Raw genomic sequence first — 10,983 nt, 5'->3', positions numbered from 1 at the left:
CTGCTTTAGTTTTTGAGTCTGGATAATTGGAGAGAAGTTCTTGTCTTTTTACCTTATCACCTGATGATTCATTTTCATGAGAGGATATTTTAGGAAGATTTATGGGACCCATTTAAACTTCACATTTACCATTACAAATTGACTGGACCATCAAGGCAAAATTATCTTGGGCATTTGAGCATTAGAGAAGACAAGGGAGAAGGAAAAAGAAAGACAGTAAGATTCATAAAGGAATGACTCTCCACGGATGGATCTATGCAATTGTGTAACACTACTAACAACAAGTCGATAGGCAGATTTACAACTTTTCCATATACAATTTTTTAAACTTGTAGTATTAACATATTATAGAGCTCGTCGAAAGAATCAAAGACTTGTTGATCCAAACCAAGGCTTTTATTCGCAAAAGACAGGAGCTCTTCACAGGTGGCCAACCAGTGCGGAATGATCTGACCTGGCTAGGGACACAATCCTTTAAGGCCCAGACAGTAGGCGTGGCTTAGCTCTCAGCCAATCGCTGTAAGCACAGTCTAGATACTGTAACTATATACACTATATACATTGGTGATAGATCTGTACTATCACACATATCATAGGTTTTGTATTATCAAAAAAGTAGCCCATAATTGACTCTCTGAAGTAACCACTTAAATATTGTCTAACCACACATAAAGAGACAAAAATATAGCTCTTAACAAGATGGTGCTGTTTTAAGCACCATCTGAAACATCATGCAGTTGCTAGGCTGTGGCATTGAAAAATCATTTAATGACCTTAATGATTCACTTGAAGACTTTGAAGTTCTAGTAGATTGCTATCAAGCCTGTGTGTATGACTCATGCTATCAGCCCCTTCTCAGGTGGCTACATTGTTACTTTAAAAATAAAAATGAGAATAGTAGCAGGTGTTAACTGTAGCCAGAGCTAGTTGTGCTTTGCCTGAAGGGATCATGATCATGTCAGTTCCCAGCAGGATGATTTCTCTCAGATACGTTTCAAGTGGACTTGGAGGCAGTCAATGGGAAGTGTAAGCAGAGTTCTCACCATGGACGCCAAAGCCCCAGCCATTATGTCTGTTGGAAGATTCTGTGAAATGTTGTACATCTCTCAGCAGCCAAGGAACATATTACTTTGGGCTTGGTGTGCTGCTACTGTCGTAATAGATATCTGTACCAATCATCTTTCCTGGGCTCAAGCTAAATTACCCAGATTGGGAAAGTCATAGGTATTCCTGCTGATTTTGTGTGAACTGTCTGTTTCCACTTTAAATTCAAGGTATCCCCATTGAAGGCAGGTCTGTTGGCAAGACAAGTTTCCACAGCAAAGTTGGAAGAGAATTTACACTATTCCCTGCAGGTCTCCGTCAACTCACATCTCAACTTGGAAACACCTCATCCTTGCTGCGTCTAAATTCTAGAATTCCCTGAGTAATAAAAGTATGGGCGTACCATCATCAGTTACACTAACCCTTCAGCTGGTAAATCAGTAATGTGCTTGACCCCATGCCTGATACAAAGTGACACTTTTGCACTTCAGCTCATGCGATACTAGATATTTTGATGGTGATACACTTTATTGTCATTATGCTGGTATACCACCCAATCAAACGTGATTAGCATCGACTGGAATATAAAATAGAATACAATAAACATGCACGATAAAAAACACAGTCTGCAATATTCTAACATAAATTGTTAAAAAAGATTACTGATTCTGAAATATAAGCGCAGCACTGCTCGACGCCATTAATTAGTATTTAACATTGTCACACCTTCACGAAAAAAGCTCCTTTATAAGTCTGGTAGTTCTCAAGTGAAGGCTCCTATAACATCTGCCCAATGGTAAGAGAGTAAATAATTAATGGTTAGGGTGTGTTGCGTCTTTAATGATAATAAAGGAATCTTAAATTTTCTCCCCATCTATAAAATAGTCTACGCCTTAACTCCTTTTACCAAAGTGCATAATCATACACTGTACTGCCCTAACTCTGTATTCCATCTGCACTTCCTTGCCCAATCTCCCAGTCTCTCTGCAGACTCTCTGCTTCCTCGACTATCTTTGTATCATTCCCAAACGTGACTACAAAGCCTTCAATTCTGATATCCAATTAATTTATACCCAACATGAAAAGCAGTGCTGCCCAATTACATTTGTTACGAGTCCAGAGGACCCCAAAACCCAACAGCAAAAGAAATTAATTCACCAAGATAAACAAAAGTTGCTTTTAATTATCTTTAAACATAAAAACAGGATCAAACTTTAACTTATTACTATTAACTTAACCTAAGTTAACCCCCTTCCAATTCTAAGCGCATGTGTATGTAATGTGTATATGTTCAAGAAAGTCCTTTGCTTTAAAAGTCCAGTCATTCACTTCTCACTTCTCTAAGTTCACCGGTATCAGTCAATTCTTATACTGTGCACAGAATTTAACATTTATGAATTTTCACCAAGCTCTGATGCTTAAAGGTAAATGGTTACCACTCTTGATGGTTAGAGAGAGATTTGTTGCTCATTGGACACACACTAACCAATTCCCTCTGATCAGCCACTACAGTGTCTTGCCGAAGAAACTTGCCACGTCATGGGTTTTCCAAATGATAACCTCTTCTTCCAGGTCAACACAGAGTTCCTTTTGTTTCCCTTATTTCAGGAGAAACACTCTAGCCAGCCATTTCCTCTTGTAATGACTACAGGGTTTTGAGCAGGCTGAACGCAGAACACACAACCCATCTTCAAAATGGGGGTTTCAACAAGCCTGCCATGTTGAAGCCACAAAAAGCTATTGCAGAACTGTAGAACAGAATTCTCTCCCTCTCTCTCTCTCTTTGCTTGTGAAACCACATGATACCTCTTAGAACAGCAAACTGCAACCAGACAGATTGCTGGCACTGAAATCAGTTTCTGAGCCTGGACATCTATTGCTTTAAAGACAATAATCCATTTTATCCACAGCATTAATCCAATTAACACCTACTTGTGAGGTCTCCATAGGCATTCTTCAAAGTTTCTTTAAAGTCACTGTGGTCATGAAGTCTCTGCTTATGCAAAGCTCTTGCATTTCAAATGAGATGTCTTTTGTGAAATGTTAATCTCTGTTTATGAAGTGACCTACACACTAAACCCCCCACAATCTACTTCTTTTAAAGACATATTTATATATAATATAACCCATAACACACCCAATTAACACATCAAACCTTGTGTGCTTTGGAAGGTGCAAAGAACCTGGACCACTGGGAGAAAACCTATGCAGGTATTGGGGAAATTATACAAGCTCCTTGCAGACAATTCTGAATTTGAACCCAGGTCACTGCCACTGTAACCGCATTGCACTAATTGCTATTTATTTTCAACTGTAATACTGACGCATCCAATTTTAGATTCTCCCGCTCAAACTGCAGAATATTGTGATCACTACCTCCTCAGGGTTCTTTTACCTTCAGCTCCAAAATCAAATCCAGTGCATTGAACAGCACCATTTCCAGAATTGCCTTTTCCCTGGTGGGCTTGATGTCAAGCTGTTCTAAAATGCCATCTTGTAAGAATTCTATAAATTCCTTCTCTTGTGATGCAGTGTCAACTTGATTTTCTCAGTCTTGCTGTGTATTGGAGTCCTCCATCACCTCTGGAACATTGCCTTTCTTACATAACTTCTCTAACACCTGTCATAATTTGTACTCTACATTCTGGCTGGGTGTAACTCCCATTAAGGTCTTTTTATCTTTGTAGTTTCTCGACTCTGCCAACAAGGATATAACATCTTTTCATCCCATTGCCTCTTCTTGCTAAAAGTATGATTTCATTTTTTACCAACAGAGCCATTCCAGACCTTTTGCGCAACTACCCATAATTTTGATTTGATGTGTATCCTTGGACATTTAGCTCCAGCTATGATCTGCCTTCAGCCATGTCTCATGTCGTATCTGATCATTTTTAACTGCACTTTAACCTCAGTGGGTTGAGCAGAGGGAGCAAAATAATCATTGAAGTTTCAGGTCAGAACCCTTCATCAACACTGCCTGTTACACTTGGATGATTGTGACTTAGTGTCTATGGAGGAGGAAGAAATTAAACGCTCAGAATAGCCACTTGCTCTGGAGCTAAATCCAGTAATTATATCTTAATATGACAGAGATTAGAACATGCCAAATATGTCTTAATCTCCGCTGTACCTTTATGCTGTGTCCCTCTCTTGTATCATGTGCAATTAGCCTACACAAAAAAATAATCTATCACTGTATCTTGGCAGATGTGAGACTACCCTCGAACTTGAACTTACTGATCCCCGTGAAACCCCATCACAGGCAACTTTCTTGTTGCAAAACATCTGTTGAACAATTAGCACTTGCTTCCTGAAAATTAGATGTAATTTGCTTCTTTCCTTGGAGCCCACAGGCTTTCACTGATCGGTCAAGTGGAAAGCCTTTCTGTCAGCTTGGGAAATGAGACTAGGGCAAGCAGTCGAATTTTCAGTGAGGGAGCACTCCGGGGCCTGTGAGCATATTTTATTACATTCAAGAAAGTGTGACACTGGCCCTCAAGTTATGGTCCTAAAATTGGAGGGGGGGGGGGCGCTAATCTTAATGTCACCAGAACAGGATTCACAAAATTTGATTGGGAAAAGTTGTTTTCAGGTAAAGGGATGTCTGGTAAGTGGGAAGATATTTTAAAAAGTGGTAGGAAGAGTTCAGGGCCAGCATGTTTCTGAAGGGCAAGGCTGGAAAGATTAGAGCAGTCATTCTCAACCTTTTTCTTTCCACTCACATACCACTTTGAAGTATCCCTAAGACATCAGTGCTGTGTGATTACTGAGGGATTGCTTAAGGTGGTATATGAGTGGAAAGAAAAAGTTTCAAAACCACTGTTTTAATCGTACCTAGGTGACTCATTAAGTGTACGGTTTCATAACTCCTAAGGAAATGGGGCCAAAAACCATTTATCTCAAGCAAAATATTTCAGAAACAATTGAGTCTAGAACAGAGGTTCTCATCCTTCCCTTCCCAGTCACATACCACCTTAAGCAATCCCTTACTAACTGCAGAGCATCGATGGCACAGGGATTACGTAAAGTGATATGTGAGTGGAAAGAAAAAAAAGGTTGAGAACTACTGGATTAGAGAAATATAGTTGCCAAGGTATATTGAGATTCTGGGCAGGAAAAAGAAGGCATATGTCACATAGAAGAAACTAGGATCAAGTGAGCTCCTAGAAGAACATAAAAGATGTAGAAGTATGCACTTAAGGAAATTATTAGGGGCAAAAAGGGACCTTGAGATATCTTTGGCTGATTAGAAAAAGAAGAATTCTTAAGTATCTTTAAGCATATTAAGTGTTAAAAGGCATTATGGATGAATGTGTGGAGCCAGAGATAATAGGTAAAACCTCAAATGAATACTTCCTATCAGCATTAATCATGGGAAGGACATGGAAATTTGCGAAGAGGGAGGGAGTGATATCCTGGAGGATATTGCCATTACAAAGATAATGATGGAGGCTTTGAAATGCATAAAAGCTAGATACATATCCAGGGCTGAACAGCTGTGTTCTAAAATGCAGAGACTTTGGTATCTTTGTTAGCCACAGGCAAGGTACAAATAGCTTGGAAGGCAGCTAATTCCTGCCCCGCTATTTACGAAGGGCAGCAAGGATAAGTGAGGGAGCAGGCCACTGAGCTGAACATCAGAGATAGGAATGTTATTGGAAAAGATTTTGAGACAGGATTTATTTACATTCAAAAAAGGAAGGACAGGTTAAGGATATTGAGTACGTTTGTGCAGGAGAAGTCAAGTTTCATGAATTGTAACTTAATTTTTTTAAGGAATGACCAAGAGAATTGTGGAGAATAGGGGGGGGACATTATCTGCATGGACTTGAGAAAATGTGTTTACACGGTCCTACATGATAGGCTGGTGTAGAACAGTAGGTCTCAATCTTTTTCTTTCCATTCACATACCACTTCAAGTAATCCAAATGCCATAAGTGCTCTGTGATTAGTAAGGGATTGCTTAAGGTGGTATGTGAGTGGAAAGGGAAGGTTGAGAATCACTGCTCAAGACTCAATTGTTCTGAAAAAAATAGCTTGAGAAAAATTGTCATTGGCCCATTTCCTTTGGAGTTATGAAACAGTGCACATAATGAGTCAATGAGGTACAATTAAAACAGTGGTTTTCAAACTTTTCCTTTCCACCCACATACCACCTTAAGCAATCCCTTACTAATCACAGAGCACCCATGGCATAGGGAAAACTTAAAGTGGTATGCGAGTGAGAACTACTGGTTGAGGAGGTTAGAAAACTTGAGATCGAGGGTGAGCCAGCCAACTGGAAGCAAAATTGGGTTGATGGAAGAAGTGAAAGGGTGGTAGTAGAAGGTTGTTTTAAAGATCGGAGGCCTGTGATCAGTAAGTGCCTCAGGGATTGGTGATCACTCCTCTGCTGCTTTTCATATAAAGTAAAGGCATGATCTGTAGTTTTGCAGGTGATATTAAAAGCATTACTGTAAAAAATATTTGTGAGAAAAGCAACTTCCCTTTCTCCTTGCTTCCTTAAAGGAAATTGACATTCTGGTTTGATTTAAAGAATTTTATCACAATTACCCACTTAGGATATTTTAGTCACACAGTCATCTGGGTGCACAATCAAACTGTTAAGTCACTTTCTTTCCTCATAGTTCCCTTCATTTGGAAATTAACTTTCTAACAGCCATTATGTCTAAACAGTGTTCAAAATGTTGTCACTAGAATTTTATTGGACTGTTTCTTGTTGCAACTGATTAATTTTGTTGATTTCACAGGAATGAACATGTCTGAGTTGAACAGATTATGGAAGATACATATTTCCTTAAAGATATAGTAATAAGGTTTAAGGTCTACAGGATCTTCACGATGGGTAATTTTCCAGTATAGTACACTTGAGGGTAGAATGGTATGGAAATGGCTGAAGCAATTATTCTTTGAAAGAAAAATAAAGAATTGAGAACAAAACCTGAAGTAAATCAACTTTACAAAAATATACCAGAGTAGAAAGAAATAGAAAACCTATGAATAAATGGAGTGAAATCTGGAAGATCAAACCATGCTTACTAATTTTGCTTGAGTTCTTTGTAGAGATTACTCAAAGGGAAGACAAAGAGTAATTCAGTAGATTAATGGAAGGCATTTTAGAACATAGCCCATGCCCATAACAAATGTGAGGATGTCTGACTTTCAAGAATAAAGAACAAAATAACAACTAGAGGTGTTGGACACAGCACAAGACAAGGGGCTTGGCAATGTTTTGTATCTATTGCTAAATCCTTGTGCTCCAAAACTGGTTTTGCTTCTCGTCATTCTTTTCAGTGCAGCCATAAAAAATGACATTGAACTTTGCCAACAACATCCTGTCCACTAAGATCAAGAGAAATCCAATCTGGCTAATACTGTCCCATCAGGCCTACGCTAAGTCATCAGCATCAAACAACATTTATGGTTTTTTAGACTGCAGGCGTGTAACGGCACAATCCAGGAATTTTGCCGTTACATGGGCCATCTAAAAAAGCATGCGCAGGAATTCCTGCCCCGCGATTTATCCTGCAGGACCCCAACAACTTTTTGGAGGAAGCCTGCAGCATAAATTCGCTGTCGGTCGTCCACACTACTGCACATCCAAGCACCGGGACTGTTGGACTCAGGTACTTGCAGTCTAAAAAGGAGCCCACTGTGAACGACCACACAGGCAGCAATTATGTTAATTTTTTCCGTGATTTTTCCTAACATTACAGTCTAAGAAAAGCATTTATATTCACTGACGTCTGAGTTTGGTGAGAAGCACTCACTCCACACTCGTGTGCAACTTTGTATGGACATGGGCAAAAGAGCTAAACCCAAGGTGAGGCGAGAAGTTCTACACTTGACTTTGTTATGATAATTAACTGCGTGATTCAGCCAGGCATTACGCATTTTATCATTTGATTACATTATTTTTGTCTTTCTTTGAGACTCACCACTGAAAATTTTACAACTCCAGTAAAACTCAGATAATCCCCTTTCTGACTTTTCAGAAATTCTAAAGCTAAGGCCTTTTGCTCACTTGGTGTTGTTCTCCATACTTCCTTAAAACTTACCAGGACCCAATTCCCACACTCCTGTGAAACTCACCAGAAACCGCCTCCTGCTCTCTGCTGAAGTTCTCTAGATATCAGACCCTTTTAAGTTCACTGGACCAATGATACCTACACTCTCCTGAAACTCAAGTTAAAAAAAAAAATCTTTTGGAGGGATTCAGCGAATTAGTCAGCATCAATCAAGACTAAGAAATGGTCAACATTTCCTGTAGTGATCCTTCATCAAGGCTGAGAGCTTAAAGAGATGATAGCCACTGCAGAGTCAATGTGGTGGGCGGGAGGTTGAAGCAGGAGGTGACAAGAGATAGTTGGATCCAGGTGAAGCAAAGTTGATGGGCAGCTGGATTCAGGTGGAGAAGGGAAGGTGGAGATGGTGACAAATGCTGGAGGGTGATGTCAAGAAACAAAGGGCTTTCAGATTATGAAAGCAGATGATAAAGGAAGATAATATGGGGAACCAGATAGGGTGGGATGGTGGGCAGATGGGAGCAGTAAGGGGGAAAGAGACCTTAGGGAGTGTATGGGCAATGGAGACAGGAGCTGCAAGAGAAAGAACAAGGGGCTAGAGGAGGGGATGGTAAGAAAGGTGCATCTGAGATCAGAAGGGGATGTTAGGGGACAGAGGGAGAGTGGAAATACAATATTCATCCCTTTGGGTTGTGGATTAATCTGACTGGATATGAGGAGCTCTTCTATACAGTGGAGGAGGCTGAGGATAGACAGGTGTGTTGTAAGGGCAATGCGAGTAAAAATGGCTGGCAACTAGATCACAACTGCAAGCAGAGTGGAGGTGTTCAGCGAAGCAATGGCCTGGTCTGCACTTTGTCTTGTTGATGTAGAGGAGGACATATTGTGAGGACTGAATTGAATAGTCAAGTTTGGAGGAGATGCATATGAATCTCTGTCTCACCTGGGAGGGCTGTTACAGTTCCTGGATTGAGGCAAGAGAGGATGTGTAGAGGACAAGTGTTGACCTTCCTACAGTGGCGGGGTAAAATGTCTCTGGATGAGTAGCAATAGATGGGAGGGATGAGCGAACCAGGGTCATGGTGAAACCAAACATAATCCTAAGGAACATCAAGCTCCTGGACAGCCTTAAACCTAATGGCACGAGCATTAAATTTTCTAAATTTATGTCACTGCTACTCCAATCTGGTTCCACTGTTTCCATCTCTTTTTTACCTACTCCTAAACATAGTTCCCCCTTCTCTAGCTTTTCTTCCCTCCCCATTCCTAGTAGTCTCTCCCTCCACCTCTCTCTGCATCTCTCACACCTTCTCTCCTGAAACCTCTGAGTCCATCCCCAGCTTATTTTCCCCTTTTTGCACGAACGTATTACCCCCTTACCCTTTAGTCTTGATAAAGATCCAGATCTGAAAGACAGACTGACCATTTCTTTCCATGGATGCTTTTGATCTGAGAGTTCCTCCCACAATTGTTTGACTGCTCAAGGTTCCAGCATCTGGAGCTTTTGAGATTCTCAGCAGTGAAAATGTGTCTGTTTCCTTTCACTCCAGAGACCAGGATTAAGAGCGTCTTGGGGTTTCCCCCAAACATATTGGGCCACAGTTCCCATGTTTCTTAAATTCACCAGGGCCAGAGGTTTCAAGTAATTCCAATACTTCATTCAAACACAATCCCCCTTTCTTGTTGGCTCTCCTCAACCATTTCATTTTCTAAGTGTCTTCATGCTACTTTTACAGATTCCAGCTTTTTCCCAACTATCGATAACAGATTAAAAGCTTGACAATTCTTTGTATTTTCTCCGGTTCCTTTCTCAAACAGTGGATTCACTTGAACTCATCTGGAACCTCCCTGAAATGCACTTCCTGTGCTCCCTTTAATCTTATCAGGTCAGACACCATCCATGGATACTACATGATTGTTTGCGAGAGAATCCAGTTCTTCTGTTTTTCCCTTTTCAGATAGGAAAATATAACCAGATTTTATAGATGATTGTGGACTTCATGAGGAAGACAGGGGAACATGACCCAGTCCGCATCGAGGGTTCAGTAGTGGAGAGGGTCAAGAACTTCAAATTCCTGGGTGTCAATGTCTTCTCCGAGGATCTATCCTAAAGTCTCCATGTTGATGCAATCACAAAAAAGGCTTGCCAGCAGCTATACTTTGTGAGGTGTTTGAGGAGATTTTGTATGTCACCAAAGACTCTCGTAAACTGCTACAGGTGGACCGTGGAGAGCATTCTGGCTGGATACATCACTGCCTGGTATGGAGGTATCAACTCTCAGAACAAGAATAAACCCCAGAAGGTTGTTAACTCAGCCTGCGTCATCACAGGCACCAGACTTCTCTCCATCGACCTAAGACGGTGCCTTAAAAACAGCAGCCTCTATCCTCAAAGACCCCACACCACCCGAGCCTTACCATCAGGAAAAAGGTACAGGATCCTAATGACAAGCACTCAACGGCACAAGGACAGCTTCTTCCCCGCTGTCATCAGATTCCTGTATAATCAATGAACCAAAGAAACTGCCTTACTTTTCATGCACCATTATTTTTATTTTTAATAGTAATGTTGTAAAGTGGTTATAATATGAATGTTTGCAGCATGATGCTGCCGCCAAACACTGAATTTCATGGCTTATTCGTGACAATAAAGCCTGATTCTGATTTTAATATCATGCATCATCTAAAAAAATTGGAGTAAAAGTATGCTGAGGCATTAATTGAATTAAAATCGAATAATCTCAAAAATCCATCATCACCAAAGCTGGATTTTCTGATCTCGACTGTATGTACAATATTAATCCCAAAATTACTCATTCAAAATCCTTAGCTTTTGCTAAGCTTCTAACTCTTTAAATTTCTTTTGCAAGAAATTGAAAAAGTGAAAATAGGATTGCAAGGTCAACTAGCAACG

General features: G+C 40.3%; 1 protein-coding gene across 1 annotated transcript in view; it reads right to left on the bottom strand.

The window, feature by feature from the left end:
* The window catches only part of LOC138738886 (protein Largen-like), a 277,587-nt gene that overhangs the window by 105,565 nt on the left and 161,039 nt on the right, over positions 1-10,983 (bottom strand). The window lies entirely within an intron of this gene.

Source organism: Narcine bancroftii, chromosome 1 (assembly GCF_036971445.1).
Source record: "Narcine bancroftii isolate sNarBan1 chromosome 1, sNarBan1.hap1, whole genome shotgun sequence".
Classification (NCBI taxonomy): Eukaryota; Metazoa; Chordata; class Chondrichthyes; order Torpediniformes; family Narcinidae; genus Narcine; species Narcine bancroftii.
This window is presented reverse-complemented; position numbering and strand designations above follow the sequence as displayed.